At 46.3% G+C, this 11201-nt stretch overlaps 1 protein-coding gene across 9 annotated transcripts in view; it reads left to right on the top strand.

Moving 5' to 3' along the window:
• The first annotated feature begins 527 nt into the window (after nt 1-527).
• The window catches only part of DAGLA (diacylglycerol lipase alpha), a 72707-nt gene continuing 62033 nt past the window's right edge, over nt 528-11201 (top strand). For 5 of the 9 annotated variants that reach the window (XM_035889690.1, XM_035889716.1, XM_035889703.1 and 2 more), the window contains exon 1: nt 529-1691. The gene's annotated coding sequence lies outside the window, so the exon portion shown is untranslated. Of the gene's footprint in view, nt 1692-11201 lie in introns of all 9 variants that reach the window. The other 4 variants (XM_035889745.1, XM_035889737.1, XM_035889733.1 and 1 more) reach the window with 1 other exon arrangement.

The raw sequence follows: 11201 nt of genomic DNA, 5'->3' as shown, positions 1-11201 counted from the left end.
TGGAGGGGTGGGAATTGGGAGCCGCGACCCCAGTGCAAGCTGGCCGGGTGTGGGAGAGCGGGTGGGTGTTGCTGGCTGATCGTGCTGGGGGGTGCGGGGTGGGTGTGACACGCAGGTTCTTCCTCTCAGCTTTCCTTGCTTCTCCCCAGGGATTGGTATCCGAAACAGTTAGCTGGCACTAAAAGTGCTTCGGCGACGTGGATCTGTCACCGGTGGGTGATGCGCCCTGATGGTGGAAATCCCCAGTTGGGGTGGTAGAGACCTGCACGCTTTTAAAAGTAAAGGATATATCGCTCGGATCTTATAGCTGGGGCGTTGCCAGGCTGCTCAGCCAGAATTCACGCTGTGCCCGTTCTGGGCACTGGTACCTGCTGGTGTGTTTGGGACGGGCTTCGGTTGTCACTCGGATTATAGGAACGGTGATTGCTGAGTCTGCGGGTCCTGATACACGGGGTGGGACTTGCAGCCAGCTCCAGGTGGGAAACAGCATAGTGATTGCCAAAGATGGTATATACAGCTTCTGGGACGCTGTTTCAAGTGTTGCATACCAAAAGCAGCAGATCTCTGTTCGATGGATTAGCCAGCGTGCCAAAGGAAATGGTTCTGCGGGAAAGTATAATCTCTGCCAAGGTGGGAAGGATAAAACCTCCTGTTACCTGGTGATGAGTTGCTACATCCCGCTGACAGTCATTTTCTGGTTGAACAGGGAGCCGTCTCTGAGCTTGGTGTGGTCGGGCTGAGTGTTTTTAAAATAGTCGTGGTTGGGAGATAATGAAATTGTAGGAAGTGGCTTTTGTAAAGACAGAGTCTTTAATCTCTCGGGTTTATGACATTGGCTTTGGTGAAATGTGTATCTAGCGGGGAAGCGTCTACGCCGTTAAGGAGGTTAGTTTGTGATTCGGGAGGAAGGAGAATCTGTCGGGCACTGGTGGAAAGCTTTCTAAATAGAAAGCGTTATCTGGGCGAAGTTATTCGCTGTCCTAGGTGTTAGCTTTCTGTGTCATGGAAGTTATATTGGGTTCTTAAAGCTGCCGATTAGATTACTGCTCAGCCCGGTGAACGCGTCTCGGTTTGTAGTAGGCAGGCAGGCCAGTGATGGCTAACGGAGACAAGAAACGTGAAGGGCATCTGCTACGTGGTAAATAATGCATATAGCCTGGAACTTCTGTAACCAGAACCCTTCAGAAGGGAGTAGGATGACTGTTCCCCTTTAAATATGTTTTTAAGGAAGAGATTTGGGAGTTACCATCTCCGCTGCTTTACAAAAACTTTACTCCCTCTATAACATGATATAGAGTTAAAATTACGTACGTGAACTATGTGTGTTTGCTGGCACCGATCTCGACAGCGCTGACCTGTGACCAGAATTCCCTTTTAACTTCAGGCACTGGGTTAGATCCTTTTGATTGCTATAGCAAACTCAAATCAGAAGTCACAGAAACAGGGGTTGCCAGAAAGACCCTGACAGTTTAACCGTTGCGGAGAAATGGGCGACGAGAAAGGCAAACTGCCGTATGCTGCATCCACCCATTCCTCTTCTAGAGTCCTGGGTAAGAGCAGTTGTGCAACAACGTGATCTGAGTGGTTAAAATTGAAAAATGTGCTGCTCCAGGAAGAAGAGTGGGAAGGATGAAAATACTCCCTCCGATGACCAAGCTATGTTTAAAAGGAAATTAGAGAAGAGAAATAGGGTAAGCCAAAATACTTGTCAGTCTTGTTTCATTAAAAAAGATAACGAATAAATAGAGGTAGCGGACTGTTAAGTGGTGAGAAGACTTGTCTTCCACAGGCGCTCAGTGCGTTTGCATTGTACTAAATTTTGGCAGAGTTCTACTTTTATGAAACTTTGTCAAAATTCCTATGAACATATAGTTGCACACAAAAAAATCTGCTTCGTATGCGAGCGCACGGATGTGCTTTTGGACATTGGGCGGGAATATAAACGTCACATATAAATATAAATGTCACATTCCTTCTGTTACATCTACCTCAGTTTGTTCTAAGACAGAAGAGGTTTTTATGTATCCCTTAAACACTGCATACCTCTAACCAGAAACTGGAGACATAAACTTGCAAGCCCTTTGATAGATCCGCTTGAATTGCTTGTTTTTATCGGTCCTACCTGTCTTTTTGCTTCCCTCTTGTAAAACAGTTTGGCATTCCCCACGGGATCCGAGCGCACCGGCTGTGAATTGCCGCGTAACCCACGGGAAGCTCAGGCTGTGTATTTGACCCTAGGGTGCCGAAGGTACAGATGTTTAATGGTGTTCTATAGCGCCAAGCGTAAAAACGGGCAGAGGGGTGTTTCCGGTGCGACCTCATCTTAGCAGTGAATTAATTTCGAGTTAGCGCATCAGAACGAGGTGACTTGGGCTTCTGAGTCGCAATAAAATCAAGCGGATTTGCAAACAAGCAAACAACTTCTAAGCCTTTGTGACTTAGAAGACTCTCCTTAAAACAACATAAATACCAAACCTCTTGTTTTTCTGGGTCCCTTCCAGGCAAGGACCAGCAAGCTGGAGACCTGTGGGAAATACGAGAGTGCTAACGTGTGAGAGCGTAAACCCCAGTGTGCTTGGGACGCGGCTGAGCTTTGGGCAGATACCAGCCTGCCAGGCTCGGAGTCGTTCACAGGCCTGCCTACAATTTATTAAACCAGCGGTGATTCTGTTCCGTCTTCAGACAGGGGAAGGAGGTTTGAGACTTTGTCGTTGGGTGGGTAGCAAGCTTTTAGATCTACCCTAGAACAAGCAGCTTTTACTTTGGGGAGGCTGCCTGCGCCCTGCTCTGAGGAAACGGCAATACTCCCCTTTTCAGCTTGCCCCCGGGGTAGCTGTCAATAATACTTGGTTAAAGCCGGCAGTCGCTTGGGTTCTGACAGTGATCCAGCAGATGAATAAGTACATCCTGAGCTGGATTCGGCATTGGAGTTTGAGGAAGTTACATTTAAAGAGACAGCAATTGAGATGCTTGGAAGAGCAAAACTCTTTTCATCTGCTTTGAGCGAGCTGCGGGGCTGGAGTTGTTCGAGAGCTGGGGGGAAAAGAGTTTATGAAAGTGCCCTTTGTGCTATCAGGAGCGTGACAAATGGACTCTTTGGGGATCTGTGGATAGCTCTGGGATGTTTATTCTTGCTGGAATAGATTTGTTGAGTAAATCGGACTTTTAACTTGAAGCTAGTTTGCGTGGGTATTTTCTTTATTCTGCGCTGTACGTGCATAATGCTGTTAATGCAAGCGTATGTCTGCCTGAACAAACACACAGGGCATGTGTTTCACGGTGGTGGGGATCGTTGCGATGCTTCTGGATAGAACTACGTTCCTTTGCTTTCAAGCTAATGCTTTGTTTTGTGTATTTCTAAAGAGAAGTCGGAGGAAAAAAAAATCACTAAAAATCGCCAGGTGCAGCATCTGTCTTAGTTTTGAAGTTTAAAGACAGAAGAAACTAAAATTATTTTTCTGATTTTGGTAAGAAATGGAAAAGTTTGCCCACTATTTTAAGAGCACGAGTCTAGCTGGGAGTTGATAGTCTACTCCCAGGGCCCAGAAATAGGCTCCGCAGGCTGCTCCCTTTGTGCAGCCGTGTTGATCCTGCCTGCGAGATCTCGCTCTGCTTTCCAATAACACCACACATTTTTTGCCTCCTGCGGCAGCGATCGCTCGACGGAGAATTCCGTAGGGCGAGATGCTAAGCGCTCTTACGCTGCTCGCTTGTTTGGGTGCGTGCGTTTAAGCTAAGGTGCCTGGCAGCTTGATCCAAAGTTCATCACAAAACGAAGCGGATGTAAGAGTGTGCCCATAACGGATCTGTTTAAAAAAAAAAAAAAAGTCTCCAATGCTGCGGACTATTTAATTGACTATTTGAAGCATCGATACAAGCTTTAAAGAATGGTAACAATGCGTGTGAAAATCAATGGGTTTATAGTTTAGAAGCAACATATAGTGAAGCGCAATATCCTAATATAAAATGCATCCAAAATTTGGGCTGAAATGCGAAGCATAATGCTGCTGTACCCTGTTGATGATTTCGAATAAAAGGTAGAATTCCTACCGAGCTTCAGAAAAAAAAGTGCCCTCTGTGTTCAGTCATTTCTTCTTTTCTGTTTTATCCTTTTCCCTCCTCCTTCCAGTGAAAGGGGTGCGGGTCCCTTACCTCACACACTGGATTTGTTTGAAAAGATGTCAAGCTAAAAGATTAAATAAAAAAAGGTCGCTGATTATTTTTCTCTTCCTTGCAGCAAGAGTAGAAAATCTGCACGGCAAGCAGAGACTGCCTGTCTAACAAGGAGTTTTGTCACGGGCTCTTAACCCCCGGGCTTCCAGCCTGTCTGCTTTTACACGAATGCTTCTTTAGCGTGACTCCAGACTCTCGCAGACCCCTGGAAGTCCTCTCTCCCCCTCCATTGGAGTTTCTGGCCACCTTTGAGGAGGCCTGGCCTTCTGGTCTCCTTCAGGTTGACTGCAAATGTCTATGGAATTGCGTGAGAATTCACGGCTTGTAGTTCTCTTCAAGCTATTAAATAAGTAGCCAGCCTGCTTTTGGCTCTTGCGTGTTCCCTTTGTGTGAAATTAAAACTACAAGTGGATTCCTCAGTGATGTCTTTGACCTTAATGATGAGAATTTCTTCTTGAAAACAGGATACAAGATGCAAGCTAGAGTCTTAAAAGTTGTAATTTTCCTTGTGTTCTTCCCTTGCCGTTTCATCAGGCAAAGCTGCCGTTCAGCAAGCAGTGATTAAACAAACCCAGTGCGGCTAACTCCTAGTAAGCTAATAATATGATAAATTCTCTCCGAGTTGTTTAAACTGATCTCATTTCCATACCCTTCTGCACAGATCTACGTCGCTGCATCAGCAGTAATCTGGTGATTTCTCCTAGCACCCACCGGCGGAGGACTGCTGGTAGGGTTATTGTGGGAATCCCGGCTGTGCCCCTTGGCGTGGAGTTTGTGCTTAACGTGTGTTATGTGTCTGTCTTAAATGCCTGCTGCTTCGTAAGAAGTTTTGCAAGCTCCTTCCTGTAGATTGTGCTGCTGTGTGCATCTCCTTTTTTTTTTCTTTTTTCTTTTTTTTTTTTTTTTTTTTCTGTGTCTTCCTCCGAGTGAGAATGTCCTTGTGCCCTGCGGGGGTACTAGCTGGGAAAGCTGTCGGGCCCAGTGCTGAAGGGTGTCTGTCAGTCCCTCTTCCTCAGCCCGCTGGTTTCTGTCGGTGAGTAAGCACCGATGATCCGTTTCAGGAGTTTGTTCTCCCGCCGTTGCTGGTGGGATAGCTTCTTCGATACACTTTGGTGCTCCGTGACGTGCGAGACGGGAGGATTTGCTTGGAGCAGCTAAACACCGAGTGTCATCTTATTGAAGAGCTTATAAGTCTTTGCTGAATGAGAGCGGGGGCGCGCTGATACTGAAATCGATTGCATGAGATGCTCCTCTTCTTGTCAAGACACGGTAAGGTAATTTTAAACAGTATTTACAGTTACTAGGAGCAATTAGCTAATCGATAAATGTGAGAAGGCTACCTTAAATGAATAGGTGCTCTAAGCATTTGCCATGTCTTTTTTTTTCCTCTGTAGCATCTGTTTCTTCTTTGTAATTTGTTGGTATGATTACCAGCACAGACCTCGGAGATTCTGAGTTTAGATCCAGGCAGGCTTGTAGACCGAGTCCTTATTCTTTCTTGAAGAACAACAAATGTGCAGATAAAATGGTGAATCCCTTAGGTGCCACCTTAAATAAAACTGAACTGGGTAATAGGAAGAACCGGGGAAATTCAGGACCTTGCTATTACGGTTTCATTGCAGTAAGTACAGTAGAAATGGTGAGGCTGGTATGGAAAAAAGAAAAAGCTCCAGTGCCTTTCGACCCTGAAAGGTTTCTGTTCAGATCTGTTACACTGCTCCGTGTCTGTTAGAAGTTGGAATTTACACAGCTCTGCAGCTTTTAGAAAAAAGAATGAAATTTAATAGTATGTCATGACTTGTCTTTTCGGCACAGATCTGTGTAATGGTGCTTGCTGGTGCTTACAGCCATAGATCCAGCCTTGATGTATTTTTGGAATATACATTCCAGCTCAAAAGTCTGAGCTTCTGGAGGCTTGTCTTTTCCCCGTGTGATCTGCCAAATGATCTTGCAAAATTGTGCTGTTTTCCCTCATGGGAAATGAGCTATTTCACCTCCCATAAAATAAGAGCAAGTCAGATGCTGCTTGTGAGTTTGCAGCGTCTCAGCCAGCCTATGACTGTCCTGAATAAAGCGAATCCTACCTTCTCGTGTTGTCTCGTGCGCGGTATTTCTTGGGCATATCAGGACCCCTTAAAAGCGTTCTTCATCAAAATTCAACCTAGTGCTGTCTAATAACTTCCCTTACTCTTGGCTGGTGTTTGTCGGCGTCCAAAATGTGTGTTCTTTCCCTTTTGAAACACGGCTCAGATTTCGGTGTTTGAAAATTCAGATGTGAGAAGTAGTAAACGAAACGAGCTCGGCGCGCCTCTCCATCGCTAACGGGTTCTGGAACAGTAAGTGGGCCACTTTGTCACTTGTCTGCTGAACAAGACCTCTTTTAAAAGTGCACCGGCCAGTCTTCAAGCCCTTCGGCCTCAGAGCCTCTGGAAATGTCAGAGTTTTTTCTAGCCCAGTGGTCTGTCTCTTGTTCCAGGATATCCCTGCGAAGGCGACGGGTCCTTCCCTTTCAGCAGTTCTGTGTGACTGCTTTACCTCTCTGCCAGATTTAACCTTTTAAACTACAGTACCCTTTTTGTGACTGTGTTCTGCCTGATTCAGTTGTTTGTCACCATCTCCATGGTATCCGAGCATCTGCTAATGACAACCGCTTCGCTAAATGAAGAGTATTCAGATCTGAACCTCTGTATTTTTGCTTGGAGGGGGAAACATATACCCATGATGCCCTGTCAGAAGTAAAAAAAGTTCCCATTTGCTCTGCTGAATGACGGATAATTTCCGTCCTTAAAAGAAAATGAAGAAGCAGTAATTTGCAACGTCTCTTTTAAGTTCCTGTTGTAGTGGACGCTGGTTTTCTTCCCTGAATAGAATGGAGAATAATGACAGATTCCCGTAAGGGATTCTCCATGTGCTGTGGGATTGCTCTTCCCCTCACCTTTCTCATTTTCATTTATTTTCTAGCAGAAAAAGAGGCTGCTCTTTCTTTTCAGGTCTTCCTTCCGAGGTTAATATGGGGCTAAAACTATTTGGCACGTGAATAATGGAGTGCCTAGGAAGCGAGAGATGCCTTTCCTGAGATGTTACGTGCCCGTTCTAAAACCAGAAGGAGTAGAGCTTTCCTCCAACTTCGGTGACACGAGAGGAGCGCAGGGCAAAATGCCTTTGCATAATTGTGATGTTAGAACTTCGTTCTGCGGGAAGCTGTGGGCTTCTTTCTCCAGAAGCCATTTCCCTTCTAAATTTCATGCCTATTCCTGGTTCAACACTTTGCTTTTGGAAAACAGTCTTTTATCTTCATTGATTTTTTTTAAAAAAAAAAAAAACAAACAACAAAAAACCCCACCAAAAAAACCAACAATAAAAGGAACAGGCTTTCTTCCAGACCTGAGAGCAAACCCTTTTGAATACCTCAGGGGCCATAATTGAATTTAACTCAATAGGAAACGGGGTCAAATGCGGTGTTGTCCTCGGTGCTTCCAGGTGATACTGGCCTGGAAAAGCCTCGGATAAAAGGTCTTTGGTTGCATGGAGCTGCTTAGTTTACCTTGCTTTATAGGACCCCAGCTCTCTGCCGGTGGGGAAGAGAATTTATCGATTCTCTGAGGCTTTGTCTTTCTCTTGGACGAGGGTGGAGGAATTAGTACAGGCGGGTTTGGAGGTGGGAACTATGTAGGATGCTGTAGAAGATGCTCGTTCTTCTGCAAACGGGTGGCTGAGTAAGTGCAGTGCGTTCATCCGAAAGTGCCTCATGGGGGCCGGCTGGTAAGAGTTTGTGAATTTGGAGTATGCGGTCTATGGGTTTACACGCAAGCCCGGGAAGCACCAAGTATGTTTAATTTGCCCCAGCGCAGGGTGGGGGGGTGTAAGCTGGTTCAGGGAGGGGTGGGCAGAAAGCCTGAAAATCCACTGTGAGATGTATAGCAGCAGGTACTCGGGGAGAAAAGACATGGGTGTGCGTACTTTGGTAATTCCTGTGTGCAGAAATTGAGTGTGCAAGTTTGCAGGACATGTGCATGTGCAGGCCCACGTGCTTCTGAGTGGTTAGAGGTGCGTGGAGGAAATGAAGAACTCTACCCATGCCCTTCACGGTGTAAGGAACCTACATTTTGGTGTCCCTGGTTCTGCTGGCTCCTCATGCGTTCGTCCCCTGGATCGGCTTGAAAGCCTCTGGTTAGGAACATTAAGGTATCTTGCTTTATTCTTCGGGACATGCAATGCTTATTTTGTGATGAGTTACCCTGACCACGTCCCCAAGGGGATGATATCACCACAGAAATGGTGATTTTTTTTTTCCTTCTACTGGGAGTGGTAAAGAGCAGAGGAATTCAGGCCGCTGCTGTCTGCGGTTCTTTGTCCGACAGATTCACATCCGTGTTCCGCTGTGCTGTGTGTGCGTCTGAGCCTGCTGGTGGAGGAGCTGGGGGTGGCTGGGTGTGGTTAAAAGGATGTTTCAAGACAGTAGGCGTTAGCAGAGAAATAAATTGACGAAGGAAGGGTCCAGCATCGGGAACAAGAAAAGGAAATGAGCCTTTGCGGGACTTGAAACTTCTTGGCACAATGTGAACTGAAAGCCCGATAAGGTTTTATAACACATTTGGAGGTTACGCTGTAGAAACTGGGGAGGTGAAGTAGCAGATCTGCTCCGAAGCTGCTTTGAATGACTCCGAACTCTCAAAAATATTTCTTGAGTCAAAAGAGTGGAAGGAAATTCACTGTGATTATTCCCTGAAGTGAGTGTGCGTGCTAATACGAAGTGTTAGTTTCCTTTTTAAAGTTAGGTGACAGCTACTACTGGAGGTACAGGGTGCTTTGTTAGCTCCTCGGAGGTGAGTTGCCTGGGCGGGCTGAGGAAGAGGATGGAGTTGCCCAAGGGAACGTGGAAGTCTCTCCGACACTGAGTATCCTGGACTGCCCTTCTCTGAGCTACCCGAGCTAATGATTCTCTTAAAACATTGCAATGTTGCGTGGTGGACAAGTCAACGTCCTTTACATCCCTGGTTGCTGTTGTATTTATCTGATGAAAAAATGGTTTTCCAGCTGCTCTGCTCACCTTTCTTTTCCAGTTAACTCTTTTAATTTGTTACAAAGACAAAAAGACTTGAAGGCGGTATAACAGATGGGGTTTTAACTGAACGGAGGCCAGCAAGAGGCAGAAAGCTCTCGTCTTGCTTCCCACTTCAGTGTGCTCGTAGGGGATAAGGCCTTCCATTCCTGTGATCTCAGCGCGTTTTGGAAAATGCCGTCGTTAAACTGGAAGGGAAGCAATCGCCTCGGTTCCTGTTGCCGTAGCTGCAGGTCTCTTGCATTTCGTGTCAGTGCACATTGTGGCTGTGGAATGGAATCCTTTTGAGTGCGAAAGCACCAAAGGGTGTGGTTAAAGCAATCGGGAACCTTTTCACTTCAAATCACCTCATTTATGACATGAAGATCTCAATGTTAACAGATTTGTTTTGCAAACCATTCGACTGGAAGTTACCTGGTGTTATGCCAAAACACTCCCTCTTGACTAGCATGTGAAAATACAGCTCTTGAGTCTCTGGTTTAGACCCAAAGGGCTAAATGCTCCCAAAGAAGTCAAACTTTCAGTTCTTTCAGCAGGCACCGTTTCAGCAATACGCTTCATTTATGTTCAAGTTACTCCCTGGTAACAGATGATAGGACGAGGGGGAATGGTTTGAAGCTGCGCCAGGGCAGGTTTAGGTTAGATATTAGGAAAAACTTCTTCACTGAAAGGGTTGTCAGGCTCTGGAATGGGCTGCCCAGGGAGGTGGTAGAGTCCCCATCCTTGGAGGTATTTAAAAGAAGGATAGATGAGGTGCTTAGGGCCATGGTTTAGTGGTGGGATGGCAGGGCTAGGTTAAAGGTTGGACTCAATGATCTCAAAGGTCTTTTCCAACCAAAGCGATTCTATGATTCTATTCTATGAAGCCTTTTGGGCGGGGGGTGTGAGCAAACCCCCTTCTCTCTTCCCGTTCTGTTCGGGACTATTTTCATAATTCGAGTATGTCTGAGCTTGCAGCTTCTGTGGTTGGCAGTACCAGCTGCAGATTGGTGGTCTTGCCTTCACGTCTGGAGGCGCAAGCCTTTCTCTGCAGAGAAGGGAGCAGTGCCGGAGGGTGGGATACTGGAACTCCTGGTTGTCCAAGCCTGGAGAAGCAGGAGATCCTGTTTCCCGAAAATGCGTCTGTTTGTTTCCTTCTACTTCAGATGAATATGCTGGAGTTTGCTCAACTGCCTGACACCTGACCGCTGCCTCTGTGCAGGAGTTTTCCAGGAGTTTGCGTTTCATCACGGAGTTTTTGTTCAAACTCTAGATTTTTGAAGAGAAAAAGTGACGGATGCCAATTAGGAGAGAGGAAAAGGGAGGAAGATACGATTATCCAAGACTCAGTGGCCCTCAGGGCTGTGTGCCACTGCTCCTTTTTTGTGGGGAGCAGGAGTAGAAGAGATGAGAAAAGTGTTATCTTGATCTTTTCTTCAAATGTTCCTGCTGCAGAGGAGCAAGGCTACCAAGACTTCATTAAATATTTCTGCTGTTGGAAAAGGAGATGAGGTTGGAAGCAGTTGTGGCTCTTGCGTTCCTATGGGAACAGATAGGAGATGCAAGGGCTTGAGTTCTCAACTGTAAGGGGATTTGTCAAGAAAGGTGGGAAAAGGATTTGATTTCTGATTTGAGTGGGAAACCAATATTCGTTCTCTCCTTGATTGGCTCCTGACTGCACGTTTTTTCTCTGCTGACGAGGAGACAGCATTTTGTGCAGTGTCTTCAGGGCTGCTTTACCGCTCCATGGCCACAGAGTTAATTACAAGTTGGACAACGAGATGCATGAGTCCACCCTGCTGCTGTTTTACCGACTCAGCAGTTCAGTGCTCTTTCCGTACGGAGAGGGGCAGCAGAAAGACCGCACATGTCCGCTGGATGAGAATGCAAACACAGCTCTGTTCCACATAGCAGCGGCGCTTGTGGAGCAGGGTTAGTAACCCGCTCGGAATGAGTGCTCCAGACTAAACTATTTCTGAAACCGCTC

Source organism: Egretta garzetta, unplaced genomic scaffold, assembly GCF_000687185.1.
Source record: "Egretta garzetta isolate BGI_Z169 unplaced genomic scaffold, ASM68718v1 scaffold300, whole genome shotgun sequence".
NCBI lineage: Eukaryota > Metazoa > Chordata > Aves > Pelecaniformes > Ardeidae > Egretta > Egretta garzetta.
Note: the sequence above shows the minus strand (reverse complement) of the source record. Positions and strands in the feature narration are given on the sequence as shown.